Raw genomic sequence first — 23,627 nt, 5'->3', positions numbered from 1 at the left:
CTTTCCAGAATGGCTAAAATAAAAAAGCTGAAAGTAACAAGGATGTGGAGAAAAAGGAACACTTATGCATTATTGGTGGGAATGTAAATTGGTACAGCCACTGTGAAAAGTAGTATGGAGGTACCTTTAAAAACTAAAAATGGAAATACCATATGATCCAGTAATTGCACTACTGAGTATTTACCCAAAGAAAATGAAAATATTAATTGGGAAAGATAAATAAACTCTTACGTTTCTTGCAGAGTTATTGACAATAGCCAAGATATGGAAGATAAGGAAGATAGTAGCCAAGATTTTATATTTATGTATTTATATTTATATTTATATTTATATTTATATTTATTTATATTTATATTTAACACAGTCCTAAAAAAGGATGAGATCTTGCCATTTGCGGCAACATGAATGGACCTACAGGGCATTATGCTACATGAAATAAGTCAGACTGAGAAAGACAAATACCATATAATTTCACTCATACGTGGGGTCTAAAAAAATGACCAAACAAAAAGCAGAATCAGACCTATAAATATAGAGAACAAACTGATGGTTAATCTGGCTTTCAGTAAAAATTTGCAAGGCATATGTAAAAAAAAAAAAAAAAAAAAAAGAGACAGGGCAAGCATTAGAACCAGACTCAGACCCAGATCAGATGTAGTTATGTTGGCATTATCTGTCCAGGAATTTAAAACACTAATGAATAATATACCAAAAGCTCTAAGGAAAAAAGTGAACAATATGCAGAACAGATTGGAAATGTAAGCAGAGAGATGGAAACTAAGAAATAATGTAAAGGAAATGCTTATGAATAAATTTAAAAAATCCATCATGACAGAAATGAGTGATGCTCATTAGTGGACTGGATAGACAGGAAAAAACAATGTCCTTGATGAAATATCAGTAGAAACTTCCAAAGCTGAAATGCAAGCAAAACAATGACAAACACGACATAGAATATCCTAGAACTGTGGAACAACAGTCCAACAAATTGTTGAACAATAACATGTATGTATGTAATATACACATTAAGGGGTTACAAGAAATAGAGGAAAGAGATAAAGGAATAGAAGAAATATTTGAAGCATTAGTGACAGAATGTTCCAAAATTAATGAGAGATGTCCAATTATAGATCCAAGAAGATCAGAGAACACCGAGAAGGAAAAATACCAATAAACCTACATCTACGCATATCATATCTAAGATGCATAAAATCAAATAGAAAGAAAAATATTGAATGAAGCTGGGTAGGTGGGGGGTGGTGGTGGTGTGTGTGTGTAGAATGTCTTCCCTGTTAGGGGAGCAAGTGTAAGAATTACTGTGGACTTCTCTTCAGAAACCATGTTAAGCAAGAAAAGAGTGGAGTGAAATATTTAAAGTGTTGGAAGAAAAAATGCCAAACCAAAACAAACCTATAATTCTGGATTCAGTGAAATTATCCTTCAAGAGTGAAGGAGAAATAAGACCTCTTCAGGCAAAAAAAAAAAAAAAAAAAAAAAGAAGGAAGGAAGGATTTTTTTTTTTTTGGCCAGTAGACTTGTCTTGTGAGAAATATTAAAAGAAGTTCTTCAGAAAGAAGGAAAGCTGTGTAAATCAGAATTTCATATTTACATAAGTAACATTGTTTGAGAAGGAATGAAGAGTGTTGGAGAACAAACAGTGAAGCTAAAATAAAATCTTTTATTTTTCTTATTCTTATATATTCAGTGATTATAGCTTATGAGTAAGTGAAATGAATTAGAGTGAAGAAAAGAGGAAGGAATTGAAAATATTCTATTATAATGCAATTGCATTACCTCTGAATGATTATAGTTTAAAAATTTTTTAATGTTTATTTTTATTTTTGAGACAGAGAATGACAGAGCATGAATGGGGGAGAGGCAGAGAGAGGGAGACACAGAATCTGAAGCAAGCTCCAGGCTCTGAGCTGTCAGCACAGAGCCCAGTGTGGGGCTTGAACTCAGGGACTGTGAGATCATGACCTGAGCCGAAGTCAGATGCTTAACCGACTGAGCCACCTGGGCGCCCCAGAACGATTCCATTTTTTAATTCTTTCTTTGCAATGTCAATCATACTTCCTTATTTCAAAGCTCACTAAAAAGCTACAGTAATTAAGACAATGTAGTATGAAATATAGACATATAGATCAATGGAGTAGAGTTGAGATGAACTTTTAAAAAAAATTTTTTTTAACGTTTATTTACATTTGAGACAGAGAGAGACAGAGCATGAACAGGAGAGGGTCAGAGAGAGAGGGAGACACAGAATCCGAAACAGGTTCCAGGCTCTGAGCTGTCGGCACAGGGCCCAACGCGGGGCTCGAACTCATGGACTGCAAGATCATGACCTGAGCTGAAGTCGGACGCTTAACCGACTGAGCCACCCAGATGCCCCAAGTTGAACTTTTATATTAAAATTAAATTGATTTTTGGGGTGTCTGCATGGCTCAGTCAGTTAAGTGTCCGGCTCCTGATTTAGGCTCATGTTCAGATCTCACAGTTTGTGAGCTCGAGCCCCACATTGAGCTCTGCGTTGGCAGTGTGGATCCCGCTTGGGATTCTCTTTCTTTTCCTCTCTCTGTTCCTCCCGCACTTGTGATCGCTCTCTCAAAATAAATAAATAAACTAAAAGAAATAAAATTCAATTGATTTTTGTCGAAGTTGCCAAAAAAAATTAATAAGAAAGTAATGGTATTTTCCTCAGATAGTACAGGGACAATTGGATGTCCATGAGTGAGAGAATTAAGGTAGATCTTTATTTACACCATATAAAATATAACTCAAACATAGACCTAAATATAAGAGCTAAAATTATAAAACTCTTGAAGAAAAACGAGATGCATGGTGCAGCGACTTTGGACAACTTTTTGGTAATTCTTCTACATGTTTAACCTAGAGTTCTTATATGACCTAGCCATTTGACTGCTATGTATATATGAAGATAGATGAACGCATTTCCACGTAACAACTTTCACAAAAAGGTTTATAGTAGCATTACGTGTAAGAGTCAAAATGTGGAAACAATTCAAATATCCATTTACTGATGAGAAGATAAAAAAATGTGTTTGTCCACACAGTGTAGTATTATTTGTTAATACTAAAGGCTGAACCACTGATACATGTTAGAACATGGATGAACCTTAAAAACATTGTTTAATGAAAGAAGCCACTCACAAAAGACCATGTATTGTATGATTGCATTTATATAAAATGTTCAGGATAGGAAACTGTATCTTATCTTATCTTATCTTATCTTATCTTATCTTATCTTATCTTATCTTATCTTATCTAACTGAGGGTAAAAAGAAATGTATGTATGGGCACCTGGGTGGCTTAGTCTGTTAAGCGTCCAATTTCAGCTCAGGTCATGATTTCTCAGTTTGTGAGTTCCAGCCCCGAGTTGGGCTCTGTCCTGACAGCTCAGAGCTTGGAGCCTCCTTCAGCTTCTGTCTCCATCTCTCTCTCTGCCCCTCCCCCACTCACACTCTTTCTCTCTCTCAAATATAAATAAACCATTAAAAACAATTTTTAAAAAAGAAATGTAAGTAAGGCATGTCAGTATAGTAGGCAGTTCCTGTCTTTCCCATCTTTGTTCAGAGAACCTCTGTCATCCTCCCTCAGCTTTGAGAAAGGATATTTCTGAGGTTTGACATAACTCATAACTCATCCTTTTTTCTCTCACACAAGAAGTCATTTGTACCATTTCTAAGCCAAAGTTAGAGAGATAAGCCCATCGATATATTTTGTAACTTTTGAGAAATTCCTTTTTGTACAGATTTGATAGTCCTTTTCCTTAGAAAATAAACTTTATCATCACTTTATTAAAAACAACGGAGAATATGCCATGCCAGACAATCTCTTTGACCCCATTTTTCTATCCTTTCTGTTTTCAAGGGCTTGGAAGCAGTTCCACAGGGAGGGAAACATGAATCATCCCTTTCCCGTACATGCGTTTTGGATTGTCAAATTGTATTTGAAAATAGCCTTTTATTGTTTCAGGTCACAATAGCTAAAGCATGAATTTCCATCAACCCCATGATCCTTTTGGTTCTCTGTGCACTCCTGCTTAATCTAAGGATTCTCTGTCCTTAGGTTTGAATAAGGCCCTAGTGAGAGCAGGTTAGCAGAACACCATGCATTCTACATATAAGACATTGAGCTCAACCATGAAGGACAAAGCTGAGCAGGCACAGAGATTTGGGACCTACGACTAACCTTAGGTGCTTTTACTGGAAAAAGATGAACGGGCCCCTTACTTGGGACTATGTCCTTTATCACTATAGAAACTCATCTCTCATTTTTTTAAACATCCAGGACAGTATCTGACACAGCAGAAAAGCTATGTCAAATAGTGAAGTCAGGAGTTGGGAACCAGCTTTCAAAATATATAGCCAGGTGGTTAAATTCGTAGGCCCCGGAACCTAACTGCTTGGGTTTGAATCTATTGACAAATCACATAAGGCAGGTTTCTTAACCTCTCTGTGTAATCCGTCACATTGTTAGTCAGATATAATAATAACAGCACTTTCTTAGGTTGTTGCATGTTCTACTGTAGGTAGGATGTTTAGGACACTGTGGGGCATGAGATCACGGTCAGTGTTAGCCATTATTATCAAGTTTCTCCTTCCAACAATGTCAAATAAGACAAATGAGTGAGTGGGGCCCGTGGGAGCAATATAGGATTACCCAAACAGAAGTGTATTGGATCAAGGGCAGACATGTTTTATTTTGAGATAAACAAGCAAGCTTATAAATTCTCAGCCTGCCGGCTCAGGTTCAAGATGGTGGCCATGCCAGCTGCACTGCATTTTGAGGTTTAACCTAATTAATTTGTTATGTCTAACATCAGTATATTGTCACGGGAGGAGATATAGAAAGCTTTTCTCTGTGGTGATTCAGCAAGACATAATTTAGAGGAGATACTTAGAACTGTGTTTGTAACTAAGGGATTGATTATTTGGGTGGCTTTCCCTTCCTTTTTTCCTTCCCTCCCTCCCTCTGTCTTCTCTTCTCTTCTCTTCTCTTCTCTTCTCTTCTCTTCTCTTCTCTTCCCTTCCCTTCCCTTCCCTTCCCTTCCCTTCCCTTCCCTTCCCTTCCCTTCCCTTCCCTCCCCTCCCCTCCCCTCCCCTCCCCTCCTTCCCCTTCTGTCCCCTCCCCCTCCCCTCTCCTCCCCTTCCCTTCTGTCCCCTTCCTATTTTAGAGGAGGGAATTGTTTACTTGTAATGTGGTGTTCTAGCCAAAGATAGGTTATTTTGTCATATGCATTCATTCATCTTTTGTTGCATTAGTCAGAGGAACATGCGGAGCCCAAATGTAGTAGTCAAAATAAGTTCAGTCCATAGATGGAAACCAGGATGCATGACAATAAAATGTGCTAAAGTGATGATATCTTATTGCGACGTGTGCCTTGGCTGAGCCTATACATTTTTTTTCTTATTTTGAAGCCTTAGTTCTTTTTTTCAAAAATCTTTTTAATTTCATATGAACTGCTACAGTGCAGCAGAAGGTCTGTGGGCTTTAAAATTAGAGAGAACTGAGGTCAAATGCAAGGTCTGGTACTTATCTGGGTGAGTTATATAAACTCCTAAAGCATCACTGTCAGTGTCTGTAAAATGGAGATAATGTCTAATTACCAGGATTGCTTTAAGGATTAAACACATAAGGCAGATGCTGGTGTCTATAGCACTATCTACATAGGGTGAGGTATAAACACGAGCTTCCTCTTGTTGTTTTAAACTGTGAAGAACCTGTGAGCTAGGCTGTGCCCATCCTGTGTTTGTTGCTCAATGACATTTGGCTATGTCCCTTTTACGGCCTGGATGTGACAAGAATGTCACATCTCAGGGCCCTAGTTCCTATTTCAGGATCCCAGGATCAGTGATCAACTTAGGGAATGATATGCAAAAAACAGATTCTGACTGACGACATGGCTTTTGGGTAGCGATAACGGTCTAGTTGTGCTTTGTAACTTATCGACTGTGATTTGTATGTAATTTGTAGGGTACTTTCACATATTGGACAAACGATCCATATGCAAACTCTTTGAGGCTGGTGGTGTTAATGTGTGCCGTTGAAAAATCTACCTCTGTTCGTTGGAATCCTAGGTCTGGAAGAGACTTGTGAGAATTTGTATTCTCTCTTTTAAAATTTGCATACTATAAACTGTGGACCCCAAAGGGCTGAGGAGCTACAGCCGGGGCCTTAGGACCCACCTAAGCTTTAAACATGTTTTGTAGAAAATCTAGCCCATCCCCCATCCACCTCCCTCCACCAACCCGCAGTTAGTTCTCTATCATTAAGAGTCTCTAATGGTTTATCTCCTTCTCTCTTTTTTCCCACTGTTGGATGTTTACCTGTTTTGTTTCTTAAATTCCACATATGAGTGAAATCATATGGTATTTGTCTTACTCTGACTGATTTCACCTAACATAATACACTCTAGTTCTATCCACGTTGTTGCCAATTCAAGATTTCATTCTTTTTGATGGCTGAGTAATATTCCACATTTTCTTTATCCGTTCATCAGTCACTGGGCATTTGAGCTCTTTCCATACTTTGGTTATTGTTGGTAATGCTGCTAAAAACATTGGGGTGCATGTACCCCTTCAAATCTTTATTTTTATATCCTTTGGGTAGATCCTTATTTAGCAGTGCATGTACTGGTTCATAGGATAGTTCTACTGTTAACTTTTTGAGGAAACTCCATACTATTTTCCAGAACGGTTGCACAGGTTGTATTCCTAACCAACAGTGCAAGAGGGTTCCCTTTCTCCTCATCCTTGCCAAAACCTGTTGTTTTTTTGTGTTTTTAATTTTAGCCCTTCTGACAGGTGATGGTATGTCATCATGGTTTTGATTTGTATTTCCCTGACGAAGGGTGATGTTGAGCATCTTTTCATGTGTCTGTTAGCTGTCTGGATGTCTTTTTCAGAAAAAATATCTATTCATTTCTTCTCCCCACTTTTAAATTGAATTGTTTGTTTTTTAGGTGTTGAGCTTCAGAAGTTCTTTGTAGATTTTGGATACTTACCCTTCGTCAGATATGTTATTTGCAAATATTTTCTCCCATTCCATAGGCTGCCTTTTAGTTTTGTTGATTTTTGTTGATTGTTTTCATTACTGTGCAGAAGCGTTTTATCTTGACGTAGTCACAACAGTTTATTTTTGCTTATGTCTCCCTTGCCTCCAGCAGTGTGTCTAGTATGAAATTGCTACATCTGAGGTCAAATAAATTGCTGCCTGTGTTCTCCTCTAGGATTTTGATGGTTTCCTGTGTCACATTTAGGTTTTTCATCCATTTTGAATTTATCTTTGTAATGGTGTAAGAAAGTGGTTTCATTCTCCTGCAGATTGCTGTCCAGTTTTCCCAGCACCACTTGTTGAAGAGACTATCTTTTTTTCCATTGGATATTCTTTCCTGCTTTGCCAAAGATTAGTTGGCCATATAGTTATGGGTCCATTTCTGGGTTTTCTATTCTGTTCCATAGATCTGTGTGTCTGTTTTTGTGTCAGTACCATACTGTCTTGATCACTACAGCTTTACAATATAGATTGAAGACTGGAATAGTGATGCCTCTGCCTTTGTGTTTCTTTTTCATAACTGCTCTGGTTATTTGGGGTCTTTTGTGGTTCCATAAATTCCACAAATTTTAAGATTGTGTGTTCTAGCCCTGTGAAAATGCTGTTGATATTTGATAGACATTGCATTAAATGTGTAGATTGCTTTGGGTATAATAGACCTTTTAACAATGTTTGTTCTTTCAATCAATGAGTGTGGAAAGTTTTTCCATTTCTCTGTGTCCTTTTCAATTTATTTTATAAGCATTCTATAGTTTCCAGCATAAAGATCTTTTACCTCTCTGGTTAGTTTTTTTCCTAGGTATCTTATGGTTTTTAGTGCAGTTGTAAATGGGATCAATTCCTTGATTTCTCTTTCTGCTGTTTCATTATTGGTGTATAGAAATGCAATAGATTTCTGTAAATTGATTTTATATCCTGTGACTTTGCTGAATTCATATATTGATTCTAGCAATTTTTCTTGTGGAGTCTTTTGGGTTTTCTACATAGAGTATCATGTCATCTATGAATAGTGAAAGTTTGATTTCTTCCTTGTCAATTTGAATGCCTCTTATTTATTTTTGTTGTATGATTGCTGAGGGTAAGACTTCCAGTACTATGTTAATTAGTAATTGTGAGAGTGGACATCCCTGTCTTGTTCCTGACCACAGGAACACTCTCAGGTTTTTCCCATTGTGGATGTTAGCTGTGGGTCTTTTGTATATGGCCTGTATAATGTTGAGGTATGTTCTATCTATCCCTACTTTCTTGAGGGTTTTTTATCAAGAATGGATGCTGTATTTTATCGAATGCTTTTTCTATATCTGTTGAGAGGATCTTTTGGCTCTTACCATTTTATTAACGTGGTGTATCATGTTGATGGATTTGCAAATATTTAATGAGCCCTGCATCCCAGGAATAAATCCTACCTGATCATGGTGAATAATTCTTTTAATGTACTATTGGATTAGATTTGCTCATATCTTATTGAAAATTTTTGCATCCATGTTCAATGGCCTGCAATTCTCCTTTTTAATGGTGTCTTTGTCTGGTTTTGGAATCAAGGTAATACTGATCTTGTAGAAGGAGTTTTGAAGTTTTCCTTCCATTTCTATTTTTTGGAACAATTTGAGAAGAATAGGTATTAACTCTTATTTAAGTGTCTGATAGAATTCCCCTGGGAAGCATCTGGCCCTGGACTTTTGTTTGTTGGGAGACTTGATTACTGATTCAGTTTTGTTTTTGTTTTTTTTTTTCTTGTTAGGGGTCTGTTAATATTTTCTATTTCTTCCTGTTTCAGTTTTGGTAGTTTGTGAGCTTCTAGGTATTTGTCCATTTTTCCAGATTGTCCACTTTTTTGGCATATAATTTTTCATAATATCCTTTTATAATTGTATTTCTGTAGTGTTGGTTGTAATCTCTCCACTTTCATTCATGCTTTTATCTCTTTGGGTCTTTTCTCTTTTCTTTTTGATAAGTCTGAGTCGGGTTTTATCAATTTTATTTCTTAAAAAGAACCAGCTCTTAGTTTCATTGATCTAGTCTACTGGGTTTTGTTGTTGTGGTTGTGGTTGTGGTGGTGGTGGTGGTGGTTTGTTTGTTTGCATCATTTATTTCTTTTTTAAAAATTTTTTTAATGTTTGTTTATTTTTGAGAGGCAGAAAGATAGACAGAGCATGAGTGGAGGAGAGAAAGAGGAAGACAGAACCCGAAGCAGACTCCAGGATCCAATCCATCAGCACAGAGCCTGGTGCAGGGCTCGAACTCAAACTGTAAGCTCATGACCTGAGCTGAAATCAGACCAACTGAGCCACCCAGGCGCCCCTCTACCATTTATTTCTGCTCTAACGTTATTATTCCTTCCTTCCACTGGCTTTAGACTTTATTTGCTGTTCCTTTTCTAACTCTTTTAGGTGTAAGTTAAGGCTGTATTTTTGAGACACTTTTTGCTTTTTGTGGTAGGCTAGTATTGCAGTATACTTCTGTCTTAGAACTGCCTTTGCTGCAGCCCAAAGGTTTTGGACTGTCATGTTTTCAGTTTTGTTGACTTTCATGAACTTTAAAAATATCTTCTTTAATTTCCTTGTTAACCTATTCATTCTTTAGACTTCATGTATTTGTGGTCTTTCCAAATTTTTTGCTTGCAGTTGACTTCAAGTTTTATAGCATCGTGTTCTGAAAATATGCATGGTATGATCTCAGTATTTTTGTACTTGTTGAGGGCTGATTTGTGACCCAGTATGTGATCTATTCTGGAGAATGTTCCATGTGTACTCAGAAAAAATGTATATTCTGCTGCTTTAGGATAGAGTGTTCTGAATATATTTGTTAAGTGCATCTGGTCCAGCGCCTGTTTCCCTATTGATTTTCTGCTTGGCGATCTGTCCATTGTCGTAAATGGGGTATTAAAATCCCCTATTATTATATTATTATCAATGAGCTTCTTTATGTTTATTATTGATTGATTTATATATTTGGGTGCACCACATTGAGGGCATAAATATTTACAATTGTTAGATATTCTTAATGGATAAACTCCTTAATTATGATGTCATGTCCTTTTTTTAGGACATGACATCCTTTTACAACCTTTCTTTTAAAATCTAATTTGTCTGATATAAGTATGCTACTCTGTCTTTCTTTTCACATCGTTGGCATGGTAGGTGATTCTCCATCCCCTCACTTTCAATCTACAGTCCAAAATGAGTCTCTTGTAGGCAGCATATAGATGGGTCTTTTTTCCCCCCCTGATCTATTCTATTACCCTATGTCCTTTTATTGGAGCATTTAGTCCATTTACATTCAGAGTGATTATTGAAAGATATCAATTTAGTGCAATTGTGTTACCGATAGAGTTGGTGTTCCTGGGGATGTTCTCTGTTTCTTTCTAGTCTTTGTTGCTTTTGGACTTTTAACCCCTTCAAAGAGTCCCCTTTGATATTTCTTGCAGGGCTAGTTTAGTGGTCACAAACTCTGTTAGTTTTTCTTGTCTGGGAAATTCTTTATCTCTCCTATTTTGAATGATAGCCTGGCTGGATGAATATTCTTGGCTGCCTATTTTTCCCACTTCAGTATGTTGAATATATCATGCTATTCCCTTCTGGTCTGCCAACTTTGTGTGGACAGATATGCTGCAAAGCTGATCTGTCTTCCCTTTCAGGTTAAGTACTTATTTCCTTTGCTCCTTTCAGGATTCTTTCCTTGTCTGTGTATTTTGTGAATTTGACTATGATATGTCTTGTGTATGGCTGAATTTGTTGAATTAAATGAGAGTTCTCTGTGCTTCTTGGATTTTGATGTCTGTGTGCTTCCCCAGACTAGAGAACTTTTCAGCTATAATTTGCTCAAATAAACCCTCTGCCCCCTTTTCTCTCTCTTCCTCTTCTAGGACTCCTATGATATGAATGTTATTACACTTTAAGGAATCCTGAGTTGTTAAGTCTACATTTGTGATTCAATAGTTTTCTTTCCCTTTTCTTTTCAGCTTCATTATTTTCCATGATTTTATCTTCTACCTCACTGATTTATTTCTCTGCTTCATCCAACATTTTTATCATGGGATCCATGTGGTTTTGCATTTTGGTTATAGCATTTTTAAAATTTTGCTGGACTAGATTTTAGTTCTTTTACCTCTGCAGTAAGGGATTCTCTAGTGTCTTCTATGCTTTTATCGAGGGCAGCCAGTATCCTTATAATTGTTTTTTTAAATTTTAGTTCACACATCTTACTTACATCTGTATTGATTAAATCCCTGGCCATTACTTCTACTTCCTGTTCTTTCTTTTGAGGTTAATTCCTCTGTCTTGACATTTTTTTTTTCCAGAAAAAAAAAAAGCTAACTTCTAGGTGTGTTTTGGTCTGCTTGTTAAAAGATGTCACTTTCAAAAAATTAAAATAAAAAAAATGTATATAAATAAAACTAAAAAAATTAAAAGAAAATAAATATAAAATAAAAATAAAAATGAATCGAGATCCTATTTCCCCTAGAGCTGAAGCTTTGCAGTACCGTATGATCGGTGGACGTGGTGCACGTGTGAGCGGTGATTCTCAGGCAGATTTGTGCTGGTAGAGCTCAGGGGGCGTGGGGCTTGGTGCAAGTGTCTCTGGCCTCCAGTTGGTGTTGCTGTTGAGCTCACTGAGGTCTGCCTGTGCTGATGGGTAAGGGGCAAAATGAGCGGCTCTGTTTTCTTGTCCCGGGAGTGGATTGCTTGGGCCTGCCACTCTTTTGGAAGTCCTCACAGAAGAGCAAATGATCATCCCTCTCGTGTCCCTGACTTCCATCAGATCCCTGCCTTCACCCTAAATGTGTCTAAGCTTTCTGCCTGCCAGGTGGCACAGTACTCCTGTGTTTTATCTCAGGTGCATGACTGGGTTTCTGAACTCTAATTTTATGGACTTGTGCAGCACAGCCTATGCTGGTCCTTTGGGCAAGGGTCTTGCCATCCTTTTTCCACTTGCCAGTCCATCCCAGGAAAGTGGATGAACAACCGGGCAGTGGTTTAGAGTTTACGGCAAAGTGCGGCAGAAAGCCAGCACCAAGTTTTGCTGCTCTCAGCCAGCATCCCTCTTCCTACACCTAGGAACAGTACATCACGTTGGTGCCACCCATTCTTCTGTCCTTGTAGAGTCCTTGCTGCCACTCCCAAATGCACTCCAGCAGGGGAACAATTTTTCCCCATGTGACCCAGGGTATCCTCACACCAGACTGTCTGCTCCTGCGTCCCTGCCCTCCTTGCCCACAGGAGCACCGCTAAGCCAGGCAGGCGTGACCCTGGCAATGGTGGTCTTCTTTAAATTTTTTTTTTTTAACGTTTTATTTATTTTTGAGACAGGGAGAGACAGAGCACGAACAGGGGAGGGTCAGAGAGAGGGAGACACAGAATCCGAAACAGGCTCCAGACTCTGAGCTGTCAGCACAGAGCCCGACGCGGGGCTCGAACTCATGGACCGTGAGATCATGACCTGAGCCGAAGTCGGCTGCTTAACCGACTGAGCCACCCAGGTGCCCCGGCAATGGTGGTCTTCTAAAACTTCAGGGTTTAAGCTCTGCTGCTTATAATAACTTGCAACAATAGTCTCTGTCCTTAGTAGAGCCCTGTACCTTCTGCAGCACCTACCGTTCTTATCTCCCCCAAATCAATTCTCTGCAGTTTCTAAGTTCCACAGGTGGTTGGGTGCTCGTTTTTCTACTTGTAGACTTGCAGTTTTGTTCTCTCAGCCCTCAGATCAATTTCTGGGGCGTTCAGAATGATTTGATACTTATCTGGCTGTGTTGGAGGGACTAAGCAAGCTTAGGGTCCTCTGCTCCTCTTCCATCAGCTTAACTTCTTCCTGATGAATGATATTTTCAGAACACACTATGCTTTTTCTAGCGAATGTATATATTTACGGAATTGATAAAGGCAGAGACACACAGGTTTTTGTTTTTGTTTTTAATGTGAAAATCTCCATCAGTGGTGGTGTTAATCATAGCAGTGTGGGATAGTGGGGCTTGTCAAATGCTTTGCTGTATAAAATAATTATAATTATATGGCCTGGAAAAATACACCTTATCTAAATCCTTCCTTTTCTTATAAGGAAACTGAAGCTTAAAATGACAAAGTGAATTTTTGAGGTATCACAGCTAAATAAGGGTTAGGTCAGAGTCTAGAAAACCTGTGGCTTCACACACAGTCCCTTGTCCTTTCTCTGGCTACCTCAAATTTCTTAGTTAACCTTTTTATTTTGAGATTAATTTAGACTGACCTGCAGTTGAAAGAAATGATATAAATGATAAATGGGTATCCTATACCCATTTTTCCCCAATGGTAACGTTTCAAATGACAGTATAATAAAATAACCAGCGTGTCAACATGATACAATAAACTGATCTTTCGCAGATACTTGGAGTTTTACTTATATCCGTGTGTGTGTGTGTGTGTGTGTGTGTGTGTGTGTGTGTCTTGTGCTGCCCAATTTTATCACAAGTATAGATTCTTGTTTATATCACCTGAGTCACGATACAAAGTTTCATCACTACAAGGATTCTTGTTGTTATGCTTTGATAATCATCCCAACCTCTCTCCAACCCCTAATTCTGGCAAGCAACAAATTGTTCTCCATTTTTGTAACTTTGTCATTCCAAGAATGTTGTACAAATGGAATTTATGGTGTGCAGCCTTCTAGGATTGACTTCTTTCAGTATCATTCTCTTGAGATTCATATAAGTTGTAATGTATATCAGTAGTTTCCTCCTTTTTATTTCTGAGTAGTAGTCCCTGGTATGGAGTTATCATAGTTTGTGTAACCATTCACCATAGATCATTCACCATTCATCTGTTGAAGGGCAGATAGATTGTTTCTAACTTTTGGCTTTTACCAATAAAGCCGCTATGAACATGCATTTAATTTTTTTGTATGAAGAGAAGTTTTTATTTCACTAGGATAAATTTCAAGCTTGCAGTTCCTGGATTATATGAAAGTTGCCTATATCGTTCAGCTTAGTTTTAGTTTTTATTTTAATAGCTTTCTTGAGATATAATTCACAAACCACACCCATTTGTCTGAAATTAAAATTAAAAATTAAGAAAAAAACCAAAAACCTCCACAATTCACCCGTTTGAAATCAATAATTCTGTAGCTTTTAGTGTATTCATGTAGTTGTGCATTCATCAACACACTCAAATTTAGAACATTTTCATTACCTAAAAAAGAAACACTATACTCCCAGGCATTGCCCCCAAATCCCTCCCAATTCCTCAGGCATTAGGTAACCACTAGAAACTTTCTTCTTTCTGTAGATACACCTACTCTGAGACTTCCATATAAATTAGTCATGAATTATGTGGTCCCCTGTGATTTGCTTATTTCACTTAGCATAGTATTTTCCATGTTCATCCACGTTGGAGAGGGTATCAGGGTTTTAATGTTGTTGAATAATATTCCATCTTATGGGTATATACACTTTATTTATGCATTCATCATTTGGTAGACATTGGGATTCTATGCATTTTTTGCTTATTATGTATAATGTTGTTATGAATGTTTGTGTTCAGGTTTTTATGTGGATATGTTTTCATTTATCTTGGCTATATCTGGAGTGGGAATTGTTGGATAATATGGTAACTCTGGTATTTAACCACTTGAAGAACTGCCAGATGTTTTCCAAAGCAGTTGTAACTTCTTACATTCTCAGCAGAAGTGTGTGAGTGTTCTGATTTGTGCACTTCCTCATCAGAATTTGTTTTCTGTCTTGTTGACTGCTGTCCTCCTAGTGAATATGACGTGGTAACTTGTGGTTTTGATTTGCATATCCCTGATGGTTAATGACGCTGAACATCTTTTCATGTACTTACTGGCCATTTGTATGTATTCTTGGGAGAAATATCTATTGAGATCATTTGCACATTAAAAAAACTGGACCATTTGTCTTTGAGTACTAATTATTCTTTATATATCCTAGGTATAAGTGCCTTATCAGATACATGATTTGCAAAAATGCTTTCTCATCCTGTGCACTGTCTTTTCAATGTCTTGATGGTGTCCTTTGAAGTAAAACGTTTTTAATTTTGATGATGGCCAGTTTACTTTAACTTTTGGGGCTTGTGTGCTTTTTTTGTTCTATGGAAGTAACTATTTCCTTATTATCCAAACTCATTTTTAGGTTTTTGATTCATTTTGAGTTAAATATTTTTAGATGGTGTGAAGGAGGGGGTCTTTCTTTTGTATGCTCCCTCTCTTCCCCCTTACTGCAGATGTTTGAACTTAGAACTTTCAACACTGTGTTGAATAAACATGGTGAGAAGAGCCATTCTTGCTCGTTCATCTCAGAGGGAAGACATTAGGTCTCTCAGCATTGTCTGGAAATTTCTGTAATGTTCTTTCTCTATTTGAAGTATTTCCTGTTTCTAGATTGCTTGGAGTCATGAATGTGGGTTAAGATTTGTCAAATGTTTTTTGTGTCAATTAGTATGGTCATATGATTTTTCTTTTCTTTTTCTTTTTCTTTCTTTTTTTTTTTTTTTTTTTTTTGTCCTGTAGATATGGTAGATGCAATTACTGAATTTTATATGTTGAATTCGCTTTTCATACCAGGAATAAATCCCACTTAATCATAGTGTGCAATTCTTTTTATATATTGTTTGATTCAATTGACTCTTATTTGGTTGATGCCTTTTGTATCTAAGTTGAAGGGAAATATTTGAAAATAGGGTTTCTCTTTATTCAGTCATTGTCTGATTTTGCTATCTGTTTAATACTGGCTTAATAAAATGAGTTAGGGAGTACTCTCTTGTATTTTATGGAAGCGACTGTGTAAAATTGTTGTTGATTCTTTAAGTGGTAGATTCAAAAGTGAAAACATTTGGAACTAAAGATTTTATGAGGGGGAATTCAAATTATGAGTTCAGTTTATGTAGTGACTGAGCTACCCAGGTCCCCCTATTATTATTTTTAAATTTCTCTTTATTGTTTATTTATTTTAAATTTCCTTTTTTTCTGCTCTTATCCCCATTATTTAATTACTTCTGCTTGATTTTGTGGGTTTTTTTGTTGTGTTTTGTTTTGTTTTGTTTTCTTCCCAGTTTTGAAAGAAGGGACAATGATTATTGAGTTAAGATCTTCTCACTTCTGGGGTGTCTGGGTAGCTCAGTCAGTTAAGCATCCAACTTCAGCTCAGGTCATGATCTCATGGTTTGTTGGTTCGAGCCCCACATCGGGCTCTGTGCTGACAGCTCAGAGCCTGAAGCCTGCTTCAGATTCTCTTTCTCAATCTCTCTCTCTCTCTAAAATAAATAAACATTTTTTTTAAAAAAGATCTTTTTACTTCTGTAATGTAAGCTTTTGGTGGCTTCTCATGACTGCTTTTGCTGCATCATACATATTTCAATATTTTGACCTTTCCCATGAATTCATTTTTATGTAATTCAAATTGATGTCATTTTAAAACTTCCTTTACCTCCATGCATTATTTTACATTGTGATCTTTAATTTTCAAGTTTTTAGAAATTTTTTTTCTTTTTTATTGATTTTTAGTTTGATTCCTTTATTATCAGAGAATTTCAATTCTTTTAAATTTGTTGAGGTTTGTTTTATAGTTCTGGACATGGTCCTTCTTGGTGAATGTTTCATTCAGTTTAAAAAAAAAGTGCTTTCTGCTATTATTGGTTAGGGTATGTTATATATACTAATTAGATGTGGTTGGTTGATTATGTTGTTCTCATTTGTATCTTTGCTAGTTTGTTGTTTTACAGTTTTATCGGGTGCTGGGAGTATTGTTAGAATCTCTGACTCTATAGTGGATGTGTTTACTTTTTCTTCCAACTTTGTGAATATTTGCTTTATACATTTTGTGTACTATTGCTTCATGTATACACATTTAAGATTGTTATGTCTTACTACTGGATCATTCCTTTTGCCATTATATAATGTCTCTTTGTGCCTCTAGCATAAGTTTATTTTGTTCTGAATACTAATGTTGCCACACCTGCTTTATTTTATTAATGTTTGCATGTTAAATCTTTTTTTCTAGTTTCTTACTTTCAACCTATCTGTGTCTTTGAATTTGAAGTGAATTTCTTGTCGTCAGCAAAATGTGATTCATCTCCACTAAGATTTGGTTTTTCTTGAAATTCTGAGAACTTTGAAAGATGATTTGCTCACAAACATTGGTCTCATCCATAAATTACAAATCATAAATATGAATGAAGTTTACACATTTTATTCATTCTGTGTATTACTTTGTTTGCATATAATATATAATATCATATGTTACATATTTCCCTCATTGTACCAATTACATGATGAATTCAGTCCAATGTAAGGAAATCCGAGATAAGTTATATGAAGAGTTACTTAACCAAGGACATGTTAACGGTCTAATGGCTGTCGACTTAGATTCAGTTCTCTTGTCAAGGTAAGTAAATTTACAAGCTGCTTCAGATACATGCACTGGTATTAAGCCTCTTGTGACATCACATTGGATTTTTGCTTCTCCAGGGAAAAGATTGTCAGGTTGTCTTTCAAGAGGCATCAAGGTCAAGCACCATTAGGGTGGTAAATATGCCATAGTCTGGAGTTGGAGCCTCTAACCTATAATCTCAGACTACCGATTTTATTAGTAAAATGAAAGTGTTCACCCTTTTTAGAGGTTGCCCATGGTGATCAAACTTGGAAGATGGATGTATTAAAGCAGAAAATAAAAATACTGAGAATTTCCAAAGTATCCCGATACTCATGTGTGCACAGCCATATATTCGTATGTTTACACTGAGAATTCACTGTCACGTGTCTCATATCAGCAGACAAATAATAATGAGAACTCATGAAGAGAAGAAAACAGGGAAGCGAATTAGATGATTCAAGTGTTAAAAAGCACCAGTCCACAAAATAGGAGCAGTAGGATCAGGATGCTCAACTGTCTTGCCAGTGGCCCCTGAAACTAAAGGTATTGACTGATGTCCCTGGAAGGCACTGTCCGTGCTAACTGATGTCTCTCCACTTGCCCTCCACATCTGTGACTGACCCCCTTCTAGTTGACATGTTCTTTGTATGTGAAATAGTTTATATGAGATCACATTGCATAACCCTTTACTTCTGGAAAGCATTGCTTCCTTTCCTTTGATTTTGACTTCTTAATGACAGGAGGATGGGTGGGGGGGATGGGTGGAACAGGTGATGGGGATTCAGGAGGACACTTGCTGTGATGAGCACTGGGTGATGTATGGCAGTGTTGAATCACCATATTGTACACCTGAAACTAACATTACACTGTATGTTCACTAACTGGAATTTAAATAAAAACTTTAAAAAATACTAACAGAGGTAATCTCACTTTCAAGTTTTAAGAATGAAATTCATTATAGTTTTAAAATGTTGGGGGCGCCTGGGTGGCTCAGTCGGTTAAGCGTCTGACTTCAGCTCAGGTCACGATCTCACGGTCTGTGAGTCCGTGAGTTTGAGCCCCGCGTCGGGCTCTGGGCTGATGGCTCGGAGCCTGGAGCCTGCTTCCGATTCTGTGTCTCCCTCTCTCTGCCCCTCCCCCGTTCATGCTCTGTCTCTCTCTGTCTCAAAAATAAATAAACGTTAAAAAAAAATAAATAAAATGTTGGAAGTATATGCCAAGGTTGTTTTGGGTGCTGGCGACCTCCAAGTGTAACAACTTCCCTCACTGAGTCTGTGTGTTATATCACGGGGCAAACTTGAATCAGACTACTTGGGTTCAGCTTACTAGCTGTATAACTCTGGGTAACCTTTCTATGGCTGTCTTTTCTCATTTGTAAAATACTTAAACATAGGGTTATGATGAAGATATGATATGATACTATGTATAAAGCAACTTAGATGGTGCTTTACACAAATTGAACATTCAATAAGTGTCAGCTATTCTTATGGTTTCTTAGCATTACCAAGTATAACATGACTAAGAATCCTTGATTCCCATCCCTGGAAATGGCATCAACCTAGTTTCTTAGGCCCTGAACTTAGCCATCAAAATGCATGTACCTTTCCCTTCTTCCCGTTCTTCTCCCCATCAGGAAGTTCTGCCTTCTGTCCCTACAAATAGTAAACCTGTCTCCTTACCTCATGTCTCCCACCTGGTTCAAACCACTGTCGTCCTCCGCATGGGCATCGGCATCCCTCCCCTGAATTTCCTGCTTGCACTTATTGCCGTTATCACTTTTGCCACAGCACAGTCCATCACCTGCGAGTTAGAGAGAAAGTGATCTTTTCATATCCAGAAGTATGCTGCCTCCCACAACAGATTCTCACTGCATACTTCCCTTGCGGGCTGGATGGCCACGCACGATTTGGGCTTGCCCACTCCTCTAGCTTTATCTTGCAGTGTTTCTCTGTGGCCACTCCACTCTTCCTTGGTTCATGTCTCTCTGGCCCTCGAACACTTCCAGCTCATTCCCATTTCAGGGCCATCCATTGCTGTCTCTTCTGTCTGCAAGACTCTGATCGGATCTTTACATACTGCTTCCTTAAAATTATTCTGATTTCACTTAGTTTATGACCTTCTCACGAAGCTTACTTTGACCACCATATCTAAAATACTGTCTGTCTCTACACATGCTTGTCCATATCAATGTTCTGTTGTCTTCATAACTATCGTAAATTTGAGGCAGTAACTTATTATTTATTATCCTTTCTACCCTAATGTTACAATATGAATCTCTTTGCAATATTAAGTGCCTAGGACAGTGCTTAGCACATAGTAATTCTTCAACAAGTGTTTGTAGAACAGGCAGATTTAAGGAGAAATATAAAGTGATTTGGGTAATTAAATGTATTTGCAACAGTTCCATAGGTTTAAAATTTAGGTTATTATCCTACAAATATTTATTAAAATATCATGATCAGGGGTGCCTGGGTGGCTCAGTTGGTGCCTGACTTTGGCTCAGGTCATGATCTCACAGTTCGTGAGTTTGAGCCCCACATCAGGCTCTGTGCTGACAGCTTGGAGCCTGGAGCTTGCTTTTGGATTCTGTGTCTCCCTCTCTCTCTGCCCCTCCCCAGCTCATGCTCTGTCTGTCTCTCTCCCAAAAATAAATAAACATTAAAGCATTTTTTAAAAAAATCATATTTATCCATTCCAGCTTATGTATAATTAAACTACCAGGTTACATGCAGCAAAATGCACAACATGTATTTATCCTATGGTCAAACATTCCGTAATGATTTTTGAATATGTCTATATTTCCCAAGACAAACTTTTAAAAAGGATATCATAATGTCCTATAAGATGCTGCAAAAAGAAATGATTGAGTCACATATTTTTCTTAAAGATGATATGTAATTAGAACCTGTTATTTTGGTAAGTCATAACCATGGAAAGTACTAGCAACTCAGTTTCATTAAATTGGACTTCAAGCTAAATTGCCATTTTATTTTTTTCGTTTATTTATTAATCTTTTTAATTGTCCATTTGTTTGCCTCTAGATTCTTTTTAATGTAAAATCATTATTGTTTTTATTCTTCTAGTATCTTAAACAAAAATAAGATTAAAAGCATGATGCTTAACATCAAATTCCTCCTGGCATTATTAGTGAAAGAAGATATTTTTTAATTACAGAAAATACAATATCTAAAAATATTTTAAGTTCTCACATTTTATTAGATATGCAAGATAGTCCAATTCGTTCATTTGAAAATTACATGTCAGGGATGCTTGGCTGCCTCATTTGGTGGAGCATGTGATTCCTGATCTCAGGGTTATAAGTTTGAGCCCCATGTTGGGTGTAGAGATTACTTAAAAATAAAGTCTTTTTTTTTTTTTTAAAGCATTAAAAGAAAAAAAAAGGAAAATTACCTGCTAAAATGCAGGGTTAACTATTTCATTTGATCATGATATTTTATTTTTTATTTTTTAAAATGCTCATTTATTTTTGAGAGAGAGTTTTTTAATCAATATGGGAAGTACTTTCAAAAGAAGGAGTTCATTTGGACTATTATATATGTATTATATATATTATATTAATTAAATTATAAATATATATATTTATATGTATGTATACTTTTATATGTGTAAATATATATATTTATATGTATGCATACATATGTATGTATGTATAATTGGATATTTTTTTAAGTCGGTAAACATTTTTTGAGAAACAAAGGTAATAATGATACTTATAATAATAATACAATGACAACTTGAAAATAATGATTCAGTTCCTTTCCATTTGTCCCCCTACATTTTTCAGCTCATTTGTATGCTATCACAATGAAAATATTTTCAGTCACGAAGTAGTACAGGACGTTACAGTAAGAATTTAAGAGTCCATAATTCTATTTCCTTATATTCTAAATCAGTAGTGAAGGATAAGTAGAAGGGGCTCTAGCTTCAAAACTTAAAATAATCAAGGTTACAATGAAAGTACTTTACTATCAGCCTTTGTGTATCATGACAGATAATCCCAATTGTAAGTTGACTTTATACTGTTTACCTGTTAACTATCTAGTCACTAGTGGTATCTAACCCCTATGGACCAATTAATGGGAAAATCTTTGAATGGAAAAGGAAAAACGTAGTAAAGAAAATGTACTCTTTTGTGGAAAACAGCACTGGAAAAAAAGCAGAAGAATGAATTTGATTAAAACGGTAAATATATACGATAAATATCATTAACCATTGCTTACTCTTTCATTGATTATTTCTTACTATTTTTTTAAAAGACGTAAAAAGCCATTCTGCTGTTAACCACATTCATCTTTCATTTTGTTCTAAATGTGCCTCCTACTGGAAGATGTCAAAGGGCTTCATATTGTTGCTTTCCCCCTTCCATTAGTTTGCTTGTTATGTTTTGGTGCAAGCAATTTTAATGAGGTTTTACAAAGTTGAAAAGCTTATTTTGCACACATGTGGTTTTTCCCCAGTTTATTTCAAAATCCAAACTAATGCTATTACTTTAAAAATTGAACTATTAATTCACACAACATTTAACTTCCAATTGCATTCTGAACCTAATTTAACTTTAAATTTACCTTTAAGCCATTAGGAAAATAAGATTAGTCGAAATACAATTGCAGGCCATATGGTTCTCTCAGGTCTTTCCATTTCTGATGTGGAATTTTATTTCAAATGGGCTTGTTTACTTAGCTCAGTGTGAAATTAATCGGTTTCTCGAACTACCCTTCCCGTTGTTAAAATTCATTAAACTTTTTTGGTCTTCCCTTTAACAATTTGTAATTTGTTTTTTTTGACTTTCCCAAATATATTTCCTTAATCATAATTCATACATTATCTTCACTGGAGGAAAATCTGCAGTTCACCAACCTTTTCTCTCTCTCTTTTTTTATCTTTCTCCTGTTCTCAAAGATCGAGAAAGCACACTATGATTTTGATGTCTTTGTCCTGATGTCTTCAGAACGCACATTTGGTGGTGCTACTTTCCTAATGCTTTGCTTGCTCACAGTCTTATCCCAAGAGACCTCTGATGATGCAGTGTACGTGGCCCTGGTCCTTCTCCTCTGTCTCTAGGACTTAGACACAGGGCTTGAAGGGGTTTGTCACCCAGCAGGTTCTCAGTCAGTAGTTGCTGCATGAATGACTGCAGGAATCTTTTAGACAAATTTAAATGTTCCCCAAAGATCCCACTAAGAGTTTCATATTCGTACACATCATGTCCACGCACACCAAAACTTCTCAGACACAAACAAAATCCGACGAAAAACAAAGGAAAACTTCTAAAATGAATCCAAGGCATCCACATGAAGAAAAGTTTGCTGAAAGACATAAAACAGGTGAAGGGATGAGAGCTACCAGTCTTGGTCCTTAACAGATTGTCTAGGTAGCAATATTTCTGTTCTTCCCAAGTAATAGGTGTGAAGCACTTCTAATTACAAGCTCAGTGGGATTAGTGGCTTTGTTAGGGAGGGGTTCTAGAAATTTTGCTCTTACATTTATCTGCAAGTATCTTCAGGCAGATTATCTACCTGTCATATCACCTCTAATTGTAGATTTTCTTGTCACCTGACTTGTAATTTTTTTCTCTACATCAGTGTTGTGAAGTCAGACTACAGTAGTCACTTCAGTGAGTAAAAAATCCCTTCCAAATGTTTCCAAGATGTTTGGCATGAGAAAGGCCAAGGGATACTTGTGGTGATTTTTTAAGCACTCCAAACTCTTACTGAGCATGGCCTGAACTCTGTAGGGAAGGAAAAGTAATTTCCCCTCTAGTGTTCTTGGTTCTTGGCCAAAACCTCTCTGTACTAAAAGACATTAAAACAGGAGAAGAGAAGAACGATTTTAATTGCGTATGTACCCACTCGAGCTCCCTCAAAGATCCAGGACTCAAAAGGCATCCAGGGATTGAGGTTTGTATACCATCCTGAGCTACAGGAACCAATACGGGTCTTGGGCTTCAAAGGGGGGAAGGCAATACCTGGGAAGGTGAGAAGAGGAAATTTCTGTTAAATGAAAGTTGCCATGCCTTGCAGAAGAGTCCCTCAGATGAAACGGCTCTCTGTGACAATAGGTTTCTTTCTAATACAGATCCTATTTCTAATGTAAACTTGCTTCCAAAAGCCTAACTTCCACTCTGTTTTAGAGCTTCTCCGGAGCCTACTTTCTCTTGACATAATTGGCTCAA

Source organism: Panthera uncia, chromosome F2 (genome assembly GCF_023721935.1).
Source record: "Panthera uncia isolate 11264 chromosome F2, Puncia_PCG_1.0, whole genome shotgun sequence".
NCBI classification, from domain to species: Eukaryota; Metazoa; Chordata; class Mammalia; order Carnivora; family Felidae; genus Panthera; species Panthera uncia.
Note: the sequence above shows the minus strand (reverse complement) of the source record.